The following is a 19289-nucleotide window of genomic DNA, read 5'->3' as shown; positions in this document are numbered from 1 at the left end:
CACAGTGGAAACGGTTTAAGAACAAATGCCACAATGCCTTATTTTATTTTAGGTATGCATCTAAGATCTGGAGCTGCCTACCAGTATCATTTGACTGCTCAACTCTTTCAGCCTTTTTAAGTGTTCGCTGAAATCGCGCCTTCTCGAAAACTACTTTTATACTGATACTTTCAATTCTGCTTTTGATGTACCGGTTGCCCTTCTCAGTAGTTATCTATCTACAAACAGGTACCTTTCAAAACCAAGGAGCAGTTACCGTCTCAGGGGATGGAACTCTACCAAAGTGCCGTGATCACACGCCTTGTGGTTCAGGATGCAGCTGACACTACGACGTCACACCGTATGCCACATTTAGCTATATGTGGTGTAATTGTGTATGATGTTTGGGTTGCAAGGGTCCATCTAAACCCTTAGCTGTGTGTCACTGCATCTACTGCATTGTTTATGACTACTCGAAAGGGAGCCAGGTGAAGTTTATGAAGCACAAAAGCCCTAAGGGCGTCGGAGCGCCTCAAGTTATACATTAGTGTGACATTATGGCTGTATTTTTACTATCTTAATAAGGCCACTGGGGCTCATTCTCTTTATTTGCATTATGGCGCTTGGTAACTTGAGGCGCTTTGTAAAACCTGTTTTTTTCTCAAACAAGAGCCACACCTATTAGCGTTGGCGATGCTTGTTTCTTTTCTGCCTGAGGAGAAAGGACATCGAAACTACTGCAGGAACAGTTTTCGTTAGAAGATACCGGCGTAAGTTTCGTTTCTTCTGCAAGAAAGAAGTTTGGTGAACACGGGTGAGATCAGGCAGAAGACGGGAGAGCCCTGCGGAGGACAGCGAGGGAAGGCTGCGGGAGAGCAGAAAGGTAAGCGTAGCCAGCAGCGAACGGCTCGCGAGAGGTGGGATGGGGGTCAAGGGACGGGAGCTCTAGGCAGAAGGAAGGAGGAACCAACAAGGGCGCCGGCAAATTCGTTTCTTCCGTCCCGACGCAAAAGTGACATTTTGTCGCTAGGAGTAAGCTTTCGTGAACTGTTCGGACAGGGGTTGACTAACATTTATAATATTTTTTATGTCACAGATATTAGGTAAATTGTGCTGAACAGATATGCAAATACGACAAAATAGGCACTTCTATTGCATCATATGACAAGTATCTATCTACACGAGACTAAAGTGGCTACACAACATAACTTGAACAGTAGTAGCATAAGTGTAACATAGACAGTAGCAACATAACATAAGGCACACTGCAGGTTCATCTTACCTAAGGTAGCTTAACAATATAGAAAGCAATCACTGCATATTACATACCTTAAAATTACATAGAGCAGCGACATAGCATGCCATAAACAACAGCATATTTGCATTTCATATAGGCAGGAGCAACATAACCATAATATAAACAAACAACAGCACCATAACATTACATATAGGCAGGAGCACATAACCATAATATAAACAGCAGCTACACAACATAAAACACAGAGGCTAAATATTACATACCATAACACGAAATAACATAACAAGCAGCATCTACATGTTACATAATAAATTATAAAATAGCATAACAGACAGCAGCTATAAGATATAGAGCCAGCAAAAATGGATATAGACACCAGCAATATATAACATAGAGAGTAGCAACATAAAATAACCAGACAGCAGCTACACAACATATCTTAGATAGCAGTGTAATACATAGAAATCGTCAACACTGATACTTGGTCCTTTTTAACCAACAAAGAAGAAATTGGCACAGAAGCTGAAATATAAAAGAACATCTTTATTATCCTCAAATGAGTGAGACTAGTCACACAGAAGCCTTAGCAACTGAATGAGGCAGTCTGAGGAGTGCAGAAAACAGAGGCCTTATATATGCTTAGGGTTACATAGTAGTACAAAAGGGGGTGGTGATGGACGGAGCATCTGAATCAATCAAACACTCACACCCAGTCAAAAGATCTGGGTTTAATCCATCACCGTTCTTTAGCCCACTCTGCACCCCAGTTCAGACATGGCTATATGCAAATCAGTCTGACCCTGTGCCTCATGGGAACATCCAGCCCGAACTGCCAGGCCATGTCTTCTCTGGACCGGAAACAAGCTTCCGAGGACCGGTTTCTGGCATTCCAGCCATCTTCAGCCCAGCTTGCTTGAATCCAGTGGCAAAGTGAGCAAGGGACTCACGTCTGAGTATACCCTGCCACACTTATGGCGGCCAAAAGCGGTTCAAAAGGGGGTGGTGATGGACGGAGCATCTGAATCAATCAAACACTCACACCCAGTCAAAAGATCTGGGTTTAATCCATCACCGTTTTTTAGCCCACTCTGCCACCCCAGTTCAGACATGGCTATATGCAAATCAGTCTGACCCTGTGCCTCATGGGAACAGTCCAGCCCGAACTGCCAAGCCATGTCTTCCCTGGACCGTAAACAAGCTTCCGAGGACCGGTTTCTGGCATTCCAGCCGTCTTCAGCCCGGCTTGCTTGAATCCAGTGGCAAAGTGAGCAAGGGACTCACGTCTGAGCATACCCTGCCACACTTAAGGTGGCCAAAAGCGGTACAAAAGGGGGTGGTGATGGACAGAGCTTCTGCATCAATCAAACACTGCTAACCCATTGCTGTCAATTTACAACAACAGCAGCATAGCAAAACATAGACAGGAGCAACCTTTTTATAGCATAAACAGGAGCGGAACAACATAACATACCGCAGCACCATATTACATTCCATAAAATAACGTGAACTGACAGGACAACAGCTGCATATTACCTAACAGAACAGACAGCAGCTACGTATTACATAACATGAAATAACAGGACAGCAGTTACATATCATATAACATAACATAAAATAACAGAACAAATACCAGCTACATATATAAAATTAAATGAAATGACAGCAGCTACATTATATAAAATAATATCACTAGGTGGACTTTGGGGTCTATCAACCGTGCTACCGTGTGATGCTGCAGTTGTCTCCAGGATTTAGGTATCAATTTTGATACAGGTGCAGTGGCACCAAGACCCACATTTTTTTAAAGAGCCCTCTGCACCCCAGTTATGGATGTTTTGACTACTCAGCCATAGTAGGCAACAGAGGGCCCATATCCCACAGGCTTCTATCCTACTGTGGACACATTCGAGAAAATGCTAAAAATGCATCTTTTCAATATTTAAGCCACTTGCTCTCTCCCCCCAGCTCACAGCGCCCGGAGGCTCCTTATGGAGCAGCTGTTGCAATATACAAGACTGTTCCAGTCATTCAATCTCATGCTTGCAGTAGGGCCTGTTACACACTTGCTACTCCACTGGTGCTCGCCGCTCCCTAAATAAGAACGAATCGGCAGAGGTGCAGCCTTCAGCTAACCTTCAACCCATTCCTACATCTCCATCTCTGTCCTCCCATTAGAGATGGGCCAATTGGTGGTTACATGTAAAAAGCCAGCAGCAGTGAAAGTGCTAGTGATGGTGGGGCCCATGGAAATGGATCGTGATGCGATGGGAAAGGATGCACAAATAGAAGCATCAAGGTCTTTCCCGGCTCAGTCATTACACACCTACAGCAATTTCAGCCAAGACTGTTGCAAAGCTTCGGTAAATGCGCAGTGCAGCCCACTGATTAGTGTTCAGTCAAATAAAAGCTCTGTTGTGAATCCTCGCACGGCTCATTATCCTCCAACTCTACCTTGATTTTCACTACGTTAAGAAATCTAGTTTTTTCCAACTCCAAAGCATTTGCTCTATTACTTCCTACATCCTTTCAATTGACAGAAGTTTCAATACCTCTAAGCCAATCATCAATGTATTGAGAAGTGTGACCAAATTTTAAAGAAAACAATCAGTTTTTATTAATTTTCACATTATATCAAGTTATACATTGATTTCTCATATAAATCCAGTTGGTGCTTATTATAGTTGCTTCGTACAAAGCTCAGCTGATCAAATCGACTACTGAACATAAAGTACCATCGTGTTTTTTTCCCCTTCCATTCGCCATACAGCTCGTTTTTGTGATGTTTAACACTTTATTACATTTATAACATTTTGCTAATTTTTTTTCAAAGCTGTACAATGAGGCTGCAAACCACTTGATCAAGTGACCTCCCTGACCAATGACATGTATATATTGCATGGTAAGGTGTGTGACCGGTTCCGCAGATAAGTCCCCCGATGTGGTTGCAAGTGCTGCCATGAGTGAACGATGCAATAAGAATTGTCTAGGTTGTAATTCCTCTTCTTCCACATGTGAAGTGTGTGAATGCAGCGGCCCTTCTCAGTATAAATCTCCTACGTCTTGGATTCCTGCTTCCGGCCAGTGCTGTAATTCTGTCGCTGAGGTGACTGTTTTGCCCCTGGGGGTTCCTTCTAGTGCAAGGGCGGGTGTGTACGGAGTGAATGCTCGGGTCATGTATAGTACTCTATGAAAGCATTTATATGCCTCCCGGGGCAGTAATAAGTCTGAAGGTTTAGTTCTTGCACAGGGGTGGAAAAGCTTCCGCAGGTATGGGAGTTGCTCAGGTGGGAGCGTGGTGGCCATATCTTCTCTTTGCCTATCTGCTATCCATCTGGCCACCCACTGCAGTTGGGCAGCCAGGTAATACTGTTCCAGATTTGGGACTGCTAATCCACATTGGTTGACTGGTAGATACAATTTTCTAATTGCCACACAATGTCTTGGTCTGTGGAAAAATAAGCCTTTTTTAGGGGCTCACTGCTGCAGGGGTTCACCCTTATCAGTCCACTGGTCCTTAAACCAACAAGATAGAGATTGGCACATAGGCAGGAATATAAAAAAAATAAGTTTATTAATCACTTGAGTGGGACTACATCGATACAGCACCCTCGGGCACTGTATGAGATAGTAAAAAGAATACAGAGACAATGGGGTTTATATACCTTGTTTGTTGATGTATAAGCATGGAGACTCAAAGAGGAGGTACAAGCATCTACAAGAATAACTATCAACTAACATGGGCAGACAAAAACCTCATACTCAGCAATGTGGGAGGGGACATAGGACAGCTTAGTCAGTTGAAACAGCCTGGCAGTTACATTCTAAAGCAGGTGCATTCTAGCAGCTACAGGTCTTTCTGAGCATTCGCAGTGGTTTGGCTCAGTACTGAAGGAGGTAACTACAGTTGATGACTCAAACAGAATAGGAAGGCAGGCAACAGTGAGGATGTCAGAATCACATGGCTAACACATGGCTAATGCAAATGGATGCCGTAAACAAAATGGCTTCAGCTTATGCTAACAGTAATTCCTGCGATTTCCACAGACAGTCCTTTTAGCATTAGCTCAAGACATCGCTCTGTAATAGAGGATACATGAAAATTATCTTCCATATTAATTAGCATCAACTGGATAATCTCTTGATCAGTTACTAGTTGAGTATTTACTTTCGGCACATTACGTTTAATGATGTACATGGAATGCAAGTAGAAATACATAGGGAACAAAGTATTGGGCCACATTGGATGCACGGGCAGCAGGAACACAGAATCGCAATAAATATACATAAGGCGGATAATAATTTCCAGCCCCAAACAGAGAATAGTGTCCAGATCCATCCAGTCCATGTCCCTGAATCCGGGTGGATTTCAGTGGCTATTTTATGGAATTTAGAAATTGCCTCAAAAACTGAAGGGGCGTGGTCAGGGATATACACGCAGCAACTGCTCCCAATGATGCAGAATGCTCCACCACCGTCCGCTAAAAGCACATCAAGGACCATCCATCCTGTTTTGGAGCGCCACAATTCTTGCAATTTGTAGTTCTTCCGTGAGTATTCCAAGTGCCACTGCTGTCTGATTGGTTACAGCCTCTACAACACGTGTCAAGCAACTTATTTTTCTACTGTTTAAGGCCGCACCAACAAAGAAGAATAGTCCCAAAATTAAGTAAACATACTGCTGCAGTACAGTATCAGTTTGATCCATCTCATCATGATTTATTGTTCTCTTATATCGGTTCTTAGAAATGTCATTATACAATTTATAGTCTTTGTGGTAGGATGTAGGAGCCAAAAACACAGGTGGTAATAAAAAGGACACGTAGCAGCTACCAGACCACCCAATACGTAGGTGGTAATACCCTTTACTTCCACAAATAAAATATGTGCTGTGTGAAGACAAAAAACTACTATGTTTAGTGTTTTATTGCAATCACTTTTCCCCACAGGAATGCTACCAATACTGCTCACACATAGGTCTGCTTGCGCTCTGGTAACAGCTATAACAGGAGATCCATTTCTTTTGGTGGTTCGAGTGTTAGAGAAAACATAACGTGTGGTGGAGTTTCCTCGCCGATACTCCTCCATTTCCCATACAGTTCCTTTAGCCTGTGGATCTCCTTCCTCATCAGGGTAACACATCTTATTTAGCTGAAAATGTAGACCTCCTACATCAGTATAAGTTATGTTAGCAACTTCAGTTGGCCATAGTAGTGCAAACCAAGCCTGACAAGAACCATTGTGTGAAAACAGCAGAGGAATAAAAGGTGTTCCTCCCTTTTTCTGATGAGCTGGTATCATTCCACACACCCAACAGTTGGTAATGTTTGTAGCATTGGTGGGTGTGATGCAACATTTGAATAAATGTATTGTTGAGATAGGACTGTCGGTGCTTCTGCTCATGATAAGGGAGAGTGTAAAAATGGTGCTCAATGGGGACAGGAGCAGTGACTGTCAGTAGATTTCGAGCAGGAATTGCTCCCTCTATAACCCATGTTATCGCAGCAATGATGATAACAATGGAAGTAAGTCCAACAATAAACATAGTCTTTCGATCACAGATTCTAGCAGCAGATGATCTCTTCTCCACAGACATATTCATCTCGATGTTGGAAAACAAAACAGATGGAGTCCTAAGGTCCTGGGCATCCGTTGATTTCTTCACTGATGGTTGAGACGGGTATCACTACAAGGGTCCCTCCCTTTGTAGCTCAGCCTTTCATTAACCCAGGACGGTGACTCAACCAGTCTTTTTGACGATGAAGTTTCTCCTTTCCGGGGTCGCAGCTGATATCGAGTTTCACCAGGGATCGTAGGGTCCGGGAAGACTTCCTCAGGTCCTGCAGGTGACGCCTCAGGCCATTTTAGAGATGTGCATGTGAAAAGCTGCATGAAACTTCTGCTTAATCCCCAATCCTTTCAAAACATACTCAACAACTTGTCCAATGAAAGGAGGTCCGTTGTCACTCCACAAAACTGGACAAACAGAATCTGGGGAAGAACTCCTTTAGGAGCACCTTTGCTGTAGTAAGAGCTGTATTATCTTTCGTAGTGTATGCCTCAATCCACTTACTAAAGGCTCAGACCACCACAATGACATTCTAGCTGTGTGTAATCCATTTGCAGAACCTCAAAAGGTGCAGTTGGTATTGCAAATCCTTCTGTTGGAGTTCGTGTTCTCTTTCCAGAATTATAGTGGAGAAAAATCAGACAAGATTGGACTATCTTTTTAGCTGTGCCGGTAATATCTGGATGACCCCAAACTTGCATAAGTAGTTTTGCTATTGAGGATGCTCCAACATGTGCTGGCCCATGTGCCATGTGAATCATAGGATGTAAGTAGGCTGTGGGCAATTTCCACTTGGTCATGTCTTAAGTCTTCCAACAGCCCTCATCATCCAATGTTCCGTCCTTATACCATTAGTCTAATTCATTAGCAGAGGCAGATCGCTGCATGTCCAGTAGCTCTTGCCTGGCATCATGCCATCGTTCAGAATGAGACTTAACCATGTACATAGATGTAGTGCTTCACTGCATTGCAGTCTCACACACTGTAGTCCACAAAGGCATTGCCCTGTCCTATTTTATCAATCACTTTCTTGTGTGCGCTACACTTAACAATCGCTATTTTCTTAGGATATGTCAAAGCAGTAAGGAGACTATGTACTAATTCCCCATGCACTATTTGTGTCCCGTGTGATGTAAGGAAGCCTCTTTCCTTCCAAAGGAGCCCAAAATCGTGAGCCACTCCAAAAGCATATCGGCTGTCGGTATCGATGTTAACAAACAGATCAGTGCTAAGCTCACATGCTCTTGTGAGCGCTATCAATTCAGCTGCCTGGGCTGACTTCTGTGGAATGTGAACTGTCTCAACTACAGTCTGAAGTGTTGTAAATGCATAAGTAGCAATGTTGTGCCACCCAGTATTTAATTTGTGCCTGTGCTTTACGGTGCTCAGCACTGGCACTTAATTGCCAGTACTGGGGCTTATGACTGTCTGCCACATGGTAGTGGTGTCTGCCAATTTAGGTACGAGCACAGCAACTTCTTTTTAATGTTTCAATCCAAGTTTCCAATTATTAGTATTTGTCTCCAAATCCATTCTTATTGCTTTGGGGGCATATAATAATATGAATTGCCACACTTTTAAGAGTTTGATGATTAGTAGTGTGTTGGTGCTGTCATTGGCAGTGCTGCCAGGGGCATCGGATGGTGCAAGCTCTAGTGTCCTCCTGTCGAGGACCCCTGCACTAAACTTTTTTCAAATTAAGCACTGGTCCCACAGGGCAGTTTCAAGCAAGAGTTCCCAGTCAACACTAGAAAGGGGCGTATCTTGTAGGTCAACATGACCCTTTGTTTGCTCTTCATTTAGGAATATACAGTCATGTGACTCTTGTAACTGAGGCTGAGTAGCTGAAAATGGCAATAGTGTAGCAGGGTTTAGGGCCGGACATCTTTTCAATGTGATATCGTGTAGGCGTGCTAATAGGGTGCGGTGGCAGACCGTGTCGAAAGCTGCTGATAGGTCCAGGAGGATGAGGGCGGCTGTTTCTCCTTTGTCCATCAGGATCCTGATGTCGTCGGTGGCGGCGATGAGGGTGGTCTCTGTGCTGTGGTTGCTGCGGAAGCCGGATTGGGATGGGTCCAGGATGTTGTTGTCTTCGAGGTAGCGGGTTAGCTGTTTGTTGACAATCTTCTCTGTCACTTTTGCCGGGAACGGGAGCAGGGAGATGGTTCGGAAGTTCTTGAGGTCCTTGGGGTCCGCCTTGAGTTTCTTCAGTAGGGCGTTGATCTCGGCGTGCTTCCAGCTTTCCGGGAAGATTGCTGTCTCGAAGGAGATGTTGATTGTTTTCCGGAGGTGGGGTGCAATGGTTGTGCTGGCTTTGTTGAAAACGTGGTGAGGGCAGGGGTCGTATGGGGATCCGGAATGGATGGAGTTCATGGTTTTGATGGTGTCTTCGTCACTGACGTTGGACCAGGCGGTCAGGCGACTGGTGTGGGTGGAGGTCGCAGGGGTGGTGGGTGCGAGGGTGTCGGAGTTGAAGCTGTTGTGGATGTCGGTGATCTTGTGGTGAAAGAAGGTGGCCAGGGAGTCGCACAGGTCTTGTGATGGTGGGATGTCGTTGGTGTTGGAGCTGGGGTTGGAGAGTTCTTTCACGATGCTGAAGAGCTCTTTGGTGCTGTGTGCGTTGTTGTCTAGGCGGTCTTTGAAGGCGGTCCTCTTGGTGGTCCTGATGAGTTGTTGCTGTCTGCAGGTGGCGTTCTTGTAGGCTGTGTGGTTGTCTGGTGTTCGGTCTTGGAGCCATTTCTTCTCCAGCTTCCGACGACAGGTGTGCTTGGAGGTCCGGAGGTCTTCAGTGAACCAGGCGGCTTTCTTGTTGGTGTGGTTGTTTGTGGAGATCTTGAGAGGGGCGAGGGTGGTGGCGCAGTCGTTGAACCACTGTTTGAGGTTGGTAGCGGCGGTGTCTGGGTCGGTGGGGTCGGCGGGTGGTCTTAGGGTGAGGGTGGTCAGTTGGTCCTTGGTGACCTTGCCCCAGCATCGGCAGGGCAACTTTTATTCAGTGGTGTGTGGTGGGTTTCCTGAAGGTGAAGTGGACACATCTGTGGTCGGTCAAGTGGCGTTCGGTGGTGTGGTTGAAGGAGACGTGGGGGCTTGTGGAGAAGATGGGGTCCAGCGTGTGTCCAGCGGCATGGGTGGGTGTTGTCACGAGCTGTTTGAGTCCGAGGTTGGAGAGATTGTCGTTCAGGGCGGTGGAGTTGGCGTTGTTGTTGTTCTCGAGGTGGAAGTTCAGGTCCCCGAGGAGTATGTAGTCCGTGGAGGCGAGGGCGTGGGTGCTGACGAGGTCGGCGATGGTGTCGTCGAAGTGTGGTTGTGGTCCGGGTGGTCTGCAGATGAGTGTTCCTCTGAGGGTCGTGTTGGGGTCGGTGTGGATCTGGAAGTGCATGTGCTCGGCAGTGGTGAGGGTGTCTTCGGTATTGGTCGAGACCCTGAGGGTGTCCTTGTGGATGATGGCGATTCCCCTGCCGACTCCGTTGGTGCGGTCCCTGCGGGAGATCTTGTAGCCCTGTGGGATGGCTATGGCAATGGTGCTGAGGTGGCGTTCAGCCAGGTCTCCATCAGGAAGGCGACGTCGGGGCGGTAGAGTCTAGGAGGTCCCAGAGCTCGATGACGTGCTTGCGAGCGGAGCGGGTGTTGAGGAGGATGCAGCAGAGGTGGTTGGGTTCTCTGGTTGGTGGCTTGGTGGGCTGGATGCTTGTGAGACTGCAGTTCCGGCAGGTGAAAGGCCCTTGGGTATGCTTCGGGATGGCCAGGTAGCAGGGGTGGTCTCATCCGGTGTTGAGTGCGTGGAGGGTGCTGGAGTTGTAGTGCAGTCTGGCGTTGCGGGGGGCACGGATTCCAGGGGTTCTGGTGCTGGGCGCGGTCCAGGCGCGGACGGGCGAAGACGGGCTTGCCTTTGGGGCGCCTTTGGCGCGCCAGCGGCGTGCCCGCTGCACGTGTCAGCTGCGTTTCCACGCGGAGTCCTCCATAAGAGGCGAAGTGGGAGGGAGGAGCAGCTGGGAGGGGGGAGCGGGGCAGCCAATGGGGATGGGACGCAGAGGAAGGGGTGGGGCCGCAGGGGAGCAGCGGCGGGAAGCGGGGAGGGCACAGAGGGCAAGGGGCAAAAGGTACCAGGTACAGTGAACAGGAAAAATACAGAATACCAAAGACAAAATACAGAACAATGCAGGATATACAGTAGCAAGAAACTGAGGCAGTCACCAGGACGCAGGAGCACGCCCGGCAGCGGCAGCAGTGGGGTGTCACGGGTGCACAGGACGAGCCGTGCGGCGTGAGGAGCGACCTGACCCGAGGTCAGGGTCAAAGAAAACAGAGCGGAAAAACAACCCTGAAGCAGCATCGCAAGCCCAACCTCTCTAAAAGGGAGGAAGGACGTGTTGTAGTGACCTTGTTTGCCTCCCGCCCTTCAACTTGGCCCTGACTCATGGTCCTGGGTTACAGTTCCTGCTGTGGGAATTAGCTGTATGGTCTGGAGTGTCCTTGGCTGCTGAATGCCCCTATGACCTTTGATGTGCCTGCTGTAGCTTGTCTCGGGCTTTCGCTCTGCCCACCACTGCTGCTGCTCTTCGTCACCTGGGTTGTCTTGCCACATCACATGGGGCTCTCAATGGCAGCTCTTTTTGCTCACTGTAGGGGTTTCTGGCTTCCCTTTGTAGTGTCTGCTGCCCGTTGTGCGGTGCGTGCCAGGTATTTTGAGCACCTGTGATCAGAGAGCCCCCCCAGCCTAATACACAGCTCGGAAGTTGTCAAAGCTGCTCTCTCACCCAAGCAATGCCTACCTGTGGCTCCGATGAGTAGGATTAGGGAAGGCATTGCTTGTGTGCATAACAAAGAATTGAATCTGGCGCAAGGGCAAGTGCTCCTCCCCTCCCGTGTAAAAAGCTCATGGGGCTTTAGTTTGGCTCCAAAAGTATTGTGTGCATGTTTAACAATATGCACACAAGACTCCTACATTGGTCAGGCAGACTACATTGATGTTTGTAGATTGGTGTAGGGATCAACCGACCTTGATTTCTTGTAGAGAAGCCAAGGGAAAGGCCTCGAAATATGTAGACCAGGGAGGAAACAGCCCATTATAACATACATCCTCCTCTCCCCATTTTTACTAATACCAGCTATAGGGAGTATTAAAATGTAGTTTATACACAGCCAGGTATTTTTTAACTCACTACATTTCTTCTAATCCTTCCACTCTCACACCAACACATAGTATCATCTAACTAATAAATGCTCCCACGTCTTCGTCGGTCGCAGCACGCCCGTCCTGCTGCAGGCGGGAAGAACCCCATAATGAAGGATGCCACTAAGGGACCTTTTGGTGGGTTAGAGTTATTTTAACAAAACTTTCTGTTTTCCTATACATCTTTAAGAAAACCTACAGTCTTCTAGTCACTCACTTTAGAACCAATCTTGAAAGGATATCATTTTTCTACAGGTAAAGTGTGGACTTTCTTTGTTTTTTCACGGAATGTATATTTGAACCAGCATTCGTGTCACTAGAAACATCAACTGGTGTCTGGACCAACGGTGTCTGTGTAAATTTCCTTAATCTCAAATCCACTGGAGTAGAGGTTGGAACATTTATCCCAGCAAGGATAGCTAAAGTGTGTGCCTGATTTCCTCCACTACCTGGCTGGTATCAAGGGACTGACTACAGACCTATAGTAACTGGTACAGTTAATGCATCTGGCGCATTGTGAACAGTCTGATTAGTAGCATTTGATTTTTCGGTATTACTTCCCATTGGTTTGAAAGGCACATCAGGAATTTTTCACAGAAATTAGTTTCTCAAATTTGGAGGCTGACTTTCATTATAAGGTGGTAGACGATTTTGCAATGACTCATTTACAAATTTGAAATCTAATTCATCATCACTATCCAGCCGCGGCCAGTGCAGGTAAGAGCGGTGGGGCCGGGTGGGGGGGATTTCGACGGACGATGACGAGGGAACATCAAATAAATAAGAACATTTCCCTCATCATCTTCAGTCGAAATCCCCCCCCCCCCCACCCAGCCCCAACGCTCTTACCTGCACGGCCACAGCTGTCCCTATCTCCAGCCAAAGCTAGTGTTTTTGTCTCTTCAAGGTGTTTTTTCTTTTTTTTACACTTCCCTCCACCCTCTTCCTCTGCAAATAGTACAGGATACACGGCACAGTATGACGTAGTCAACCTATCACTGCGCGGCGTTACACCAATCGACCAATGCCAGCGCAGCACACTGTGACATCAGTCTCACTCGTTCAGCGGCTAACCCTCCTTTACAATCCTTTGTGCGTGCACTTTCTCTAAGCAAAATCCTCACAGAATGCAAGCTATTTTCAATAAACTCTGTCTGCTCCTCTAAAGAAAGGATAGATCCTTTCACTCGAGAACTCTAACCAGTTACAATGATCTAATCTATTTAACATACACTTCAAGTGAAACCTCAACCAGCGCGTTCTCACTCAGGCTGATGCAATTACACCTCGTGCACTGAGAACACTTGTAACAACCTCAACCCTTAATCTCACAAAGATATTTCCCTTCTCTTATTGGTACTGCAGAAGCTAATAGACGGTGTCCCACCGAGAAAGAGTCCACAAATGTCACTCACAGTGTATGCATCAGTCCGAAAGGAAGGCACATGAAATCTGCAAAGTTCTGAAAGGCAGTATCTATTTCAGAAAGTAAGCAAGTTCTGCCAAATCTGTAAAAATCATCTTCTGCCTCACATACTGTATCTCCGCTCCCCCCAAAAAATCTGCTTCTTCCCTCCAGGTCAATGTATACTATATTCCTGTAGTTCCGTTTTGTGACACCTCCTTAGTAACATCATTGTGTCAGACCACTCAGTTCACTTGTCAGTCCATGTAAGAAGATTGTCGTGAGACATAAAGAAGACACATATTATAGAAAGGGGTGGTGCAAAGCACATACTTTGACAGAGCATCCGGCACATGTGAACTACTGAATAATGATACTTTAGCATTAGGCACATGAACGAGTTCAAGAAGACAGTTTCCCATAGCAAATGTTCCCAGAGTGTCAACATTGTAGCATAGTCCTGGTAAGCAAGTGAGAACTCCTCCAATAAGACAGAATCTCGCTTCACATTGTAAATTTATGAAACTTTCTCACAAGTGTAAGGGAGCACAGAATAGGGAATAAAACAGGCCTACAAGAAAGTCAATTTAAGATGTGAAGAACATAAAACAACAGATATATACGTTTCATAAAAGGAAATAAGTATACTAAAACTCTTTCAGCTTATATTCAGATTATTGTTCTTTATTGAATTTCAGAAATCACATGTAAGTATACAACATTACTGCATTTTCATAGTAATAACATACAGTCATTTCAAATCATGAAATATTATTGTTTCAAATGATTTACAGTAGTAAATATATAAAGATCATAATATGAAGGTTTCTGAACAGTTGTACTAAATATGAAAATGCAGCACCACTTTTACTCTTGTCATTTTCGGTGCACATTTTCACATATGCAATGATAAAATTCAGAATGAAACCTTTCAATATCACTTGTAATTATATCTAAATGACATTAGATTACATTAATTCTTCACACCCATCATTATTTCGATAAGAATGGTTAGTAATATTATATCACCTAAGTACATCACTTTTACTTTTACTTTTAATACACATTGAAATAGCAACTAAAACTTATTAAACTAGGAATATATTATTCCATTATTTAATGCATGTGATTCCATCTATTCTGCAATGTATCTGTATGCTTTTAAGATACAGTAACTAAGTTCTATCACATATTAAATGTCATGACTCTTTTATGTGTGATTAGCGCACGTCAATTCGTGAGTTACCCAAAATGTCTCACACTCGGTTTAGTCAGTGGCTGCTTAAACGCATAGATGTTATCCTCGTTGAAATAAAAGCACAAAAGTGTCTGTAACTTTACCTGGAGTGCCGGATGATTATTTTTAGACCCACAAGTAATCTCATAGCGGATATACATATATATATGTGTGCGACTCACTGCGTGGGCAACTTGGAGCTTTATATTTATATTTTGGTATGTGAACAAGCTCCCTTGCGGAGCGAAACGCGTCATCGTATAATAAAACGTTTCTCCTGCATACTCACTCGAGTTGGATCGTTTGTGAGCCTCTCTGACTGTTTGATGTGGCGTTCTGAGGTCTGCACCCTGTCGTAGCCTGTCATCCATTGACGGGTTGGGAATTCTTCTTCATATATATATATATATATATATATATATATATATATATATATATATATATATATATATATATAATATATATATATATATATCAAACACAGAGTTCCGGTGATAAGCCAGTGCCCGCTCACGAGTGGGTCGTTGTTAGGGTCCCGGAGACCCAATTATTACATCCAAAGATTCTCCCATGTTGAAGAAACGTACAATGACACGCCAGGAGTTGCTGTGCTTTAGAAATTTAATCGGCAGCAAAAAACAAACAACGCGTTTCACCTCACGGCAAGCCGTGAGGTGAAACGCGTTGTTTGTTTTTTGCTGCCGATTAAATTTCTAAAGCACAGCAACTCCTGGCGTGTCGTTGTATGTTTCTTCAACATGGGAGAATCTTTGGATGTAATATATATATATATATATATATATATATATATATAATATATATATATATATATATATCTCAAAGGATCTAGCTGCTTATCGGCTGCATCATATTCTTACATTCACAATGTTGTGGTAGTTGAAATGCTGCAGTTGATATTTTTAACTCTGATATTCTAACATACAACCATAGCCTATTGTTTGTTGCATTAAATAATCATACTAGATAGTAGTAATCAGTGTGGGGTATAATTTCGTCATCAATTTCACTGTCATGACACTTGGTGGCCAGTAAGCAATTGTAACTCATTATCTGTCTTTATTCACAGCGAAAGTGTCCAGAAGATGGTTGCTGTTCATTCAGCTCATGACCTGAGCTTTCACACTCAAACATAACAGTGACCGTCACTGAAAAAGAAGAAAAGGAAAGCTTCACGCCCTCTTCAGACAGTCTGGTCCCTAGTTTCAGCAGATCACAATTTGATGATGAGCCAGTTCCCTACTATGACGCGCAAGATGGAGAAATTTCTGAGTGTTGGCAAAGGAAATGGGTTGCGGGCTACTGTGCATGTGTCACCCGGAGAAGTGCTGTATGTTGCTGAGCCTTTTGCCTACACTGTCAACAAGCAAGGAAGGGGACTAGTGTGCGAGTGCTGCCTGCGCACTACACTAAAACTCCTTCAGTGCTCTCAGTGCAAGTTTGCCAAATACTGTAGCAAAGCATGCCAGACAGAAGCCTGGCTTGACCACAAGAGAGAGTGCAAATGTCTAAAGAGTGCCAAGTCTAAATTTGACACTGACACAGTCAGGCTTGTTGGCAAGATTATCTTCAAGATGAATCGAAAATCACCTTGTCCTTCAGAAGAGCTCTATTCTGTGTCTGAACTTGAGTCTAATTTTGGAAAAGTAAGCAAGGAATATAAAAATGAGTTTGAATTATTTGCAGACATGTTAGAGCTGTATCTGAAAGAAGAAATCTCAGATCCCTCCCAGTTCCTCGCTGATATAAACCTTCCTGACCTCTTTGCGAAAGTGACCTGCAACCGTTGCTTAGTTGTTAATGGAGAGCTGCTAGGTGTTGCAGTTGGTCTGTATCCTAGCATGTCTCTTCTCAAGCACAGTTGTGAGCCAAACTGTACGACCATTTTCATAGGACGGCACCTCCACTTGCGGGCAATCAGAAAGATTCAGGCAGGAGAGGAGCTTACTATTACCTATATTGACCAACTGATGCTCACAGAAGAACGGCAGAATCAGCTCAAGGTCAAATATTGCTTTGAATGTGACTGTCGTCTGTGTCAGACACATGCCAATGATGAGAGGATGCTGGCAGGTGACAGACAAGCTTCGAATAAGACCAAGGACTTGGTATCAAAAGTGCTTGAACTACAATCAAAGAAACAGTGGGGGGAGAGCCTGGCTCTGTGCAGGGCTCAATTAGAGAGGAACACTGGACTAGTTCCAGACGAGAACATTTATCAGCTAAAAATACTGACTTATGCTATGGAGGCCTGCATGATACTCCATTTACCAGAAGAAGCTTTGAGCTATGGATACAGAGCTCTGGAACCCCTTAGACAATATACTTCAGGAATCAATGCTTCGCAAGCACTGCATATGATGAAAATGGGCTCATTACTAATGCATCAAGCCAAGTTCCCTGAATGTATGTCTGTGTTTCAAGAAGCATATGGTATTATGAAAATATTTTATGGCAAAGAACATCCAATGACACAATTACTGATGAAGATTCCAGGATGTTAACAAGGCGACTAAACACATCGTTTTTTCATCTCTTCAGCTGTGCATATTTACGAAGTACAGAACAATGGTGATACTTAAAATTGCACACATTTTTTCCATCACCCAACCAAATAGATATCCTATGTTTATATCCTTGAAATAAGTGACTAAATTGGTCGTTCTTTTCACTGTCCTTCTGTACTTCCTTTTGTTGTGATTTTAGTGATCCATACGAAATCCGAACCACATCTTTCCCCTCTGTGATCAAGAGGTGTTGTGGTAGGAAGGATATCCAATTGATGACACTGGCCTCTCTTGGCAGTTGATGGAAATCCGACCATTTCGTAAAGGTCGCTTTCTTGTCTATTAAGCATATCTGTTGGGGTTCTGTACTATTTTTGTGTGGTATGTAACTAGTCTTTTGCTCCCCTTTTGCCCCTTCTTTTGACCACCAGATTTGTTTGTAATGGATACCATTTGAATTGGGGATTAAATCTGTGAGTTGGTCAGTAAACTGTCCCTAGGACCCTCTTCCCTTTGTGGGTTCGTTAGTTATATTATATAGATACTTAAAATTGGGCATTACATGTGATTTCCTTTTGCTTAGTGTGGCATTACTCTTAGGTAGAGCTATTTCAATGAAAATAAATCGTTTTTGGAGTACACTTCCAACATGTAGGAATGGTCATGTGGCATAGATTTTGAATAGGTAGAGAAGGAAGGAGGAAGAGAAGGAGGGGGTAATACATCCGTATGGAGTGCCTAACTAGTTGAAATGGATGTCTCTGCTGCAGCAACATGGCATATTGTCAATTAAACTGTTCAAAATTGAAACTGTAATTTGCTTGCATTATAGAGAAATATGGGTGTTTGTATTAATGTAACTGTGATGACAATAAAGGCTAAAAGAATCCCTCCTGCTCAGTGTGGTCCATGAAGGAAATGTTTAATTTCTGACTCAAACTGGCCCCTTTTCAGCGTGCTAAGGTCAAGTGGAGGAGTAACTAAACAGAGCAGCCAATTAGAGAGCACAGGAAGCAGGGAACAGATCATACATAGGAAGCTGAGAACAGTTTTGGCCCTGCATACTCTCATGGTGTTATCAAGTCTGTCATTATTTCATCTGTTCACCCTGTTGCTAACATTCAAAAGCATATGATAGCGACATTTAAAAAAAGTGAATGGTTGACACAAATTCATCTCTGTTAGACTGTACTGGATAGCATTCAAGTTTATATGGAAAACACAGATGTGGCCTACTTCTCAAAGTAGGTGATATGTTGCTTATCTGGCTGTAAGTTATTAACCACATATTAGCTTGCTGCCATGGTAGTGGGCTGTTCTGTTAAAGTTCCAGCACTCAGTGGGGTTCCAATGTTCGGTACTGTGTGGGCCTGTAAAGCTGCCAGTTGGAGCTGGAAGTCAATGACCCACCTCACTATGCTGTTTAATAAAAAATCCTCACCATAGTCTGACAGCCTGTGCCTTATCCCATCTTTTGTGCTACCACAAAGTGATAATGTACAGACTGTTAAATCCAAATTAGTTCTTTTGGCCCAGGAGGGTCATTTGGGCCAAACACTCACTTAATGCGGTTGAGAGAGACATTTTGGTGGACCAGAATAGATGGTGAAGATTTACAGTGGGTAGTGAAGAGTACTGATTGTAGAAAGTGTGTGAGTAGAGGCTCATGGCTGAGAGTCTAGAGTGAGAGTAAAAGAGGACCCGGTAGCGGTGAGGTTATTCAAGGAAATGTACCTCTTATTCGGTAACTGACAAGAGAGTCCAATTAGGCTGTGAGATAAAACACGCTTGCTATTGTCTGCACAACACAGAGTTTAATGGTGTTGCAGAGCGTTCTAATAATATATTGATCCATTGCTGTGGTGAGGAGACATGGGGCCTGATTCACAAAGGTACGTTTACAAGGTAAGATTTACTCACATGTAGATCAACTCCTACACCAGGTGTACAGCTCCACCTTTTTGCTATGCACCATTTTCAAGTGAGGAACTACCCCAGATGTAGACTCCAGAGTCTCCACCCCTTCAAACAAAAGGCAGTGAAGTTAAGGATCTCTATATTGAAGTTAAAATGTATGAATGCAAGAGTGAAGCTGAGTTCAAAGCAGCTTTCAGAGGAAGCCCAGCTGAAAAAGAATTTTGAAAATTGA

General features: G+C 44.3%; 1 pseudogene across 1 annotated transcript; it reads left to right on the top strand.

Moving 5' to 3' along the window:
• Positions 1-769: 769 nt before the first annotated feature.
• LOC147712719 (histone-lysine N-methyltransferase SMYD3 pseudogene) lies at positions 770-18032 on the top strand (annotated as a pseudogene). The gene is made up of 2 exons (XR_015295765.1): positions 770-862; positions 15703-18032. The product of XR_015295765.1 is annotated as a histone-lysine N-methyltransferase SMYD3 pseudogene (transcript).
• The last annotated feature ends 1257 nt before the right edge of the window (positions 18033-19289 follow it).

Source organism: Lissotriton vulgaris, chromosome 5 (assembly GCF_964263255.1).
Source record: "Lissotriton vulgaris chromosome 5, aLisVul1.2, whole genome shotgun sequence".
Lineage (NCBI taxonomy): Eukaryota > Metazoa > Chordata > Amphibia > Caudata > Salamandridae > Lissotriton > Lissotriton vulgaris.
This window is presented reverse-complemented; position numbering and strand designations above follow the sequence as displayed.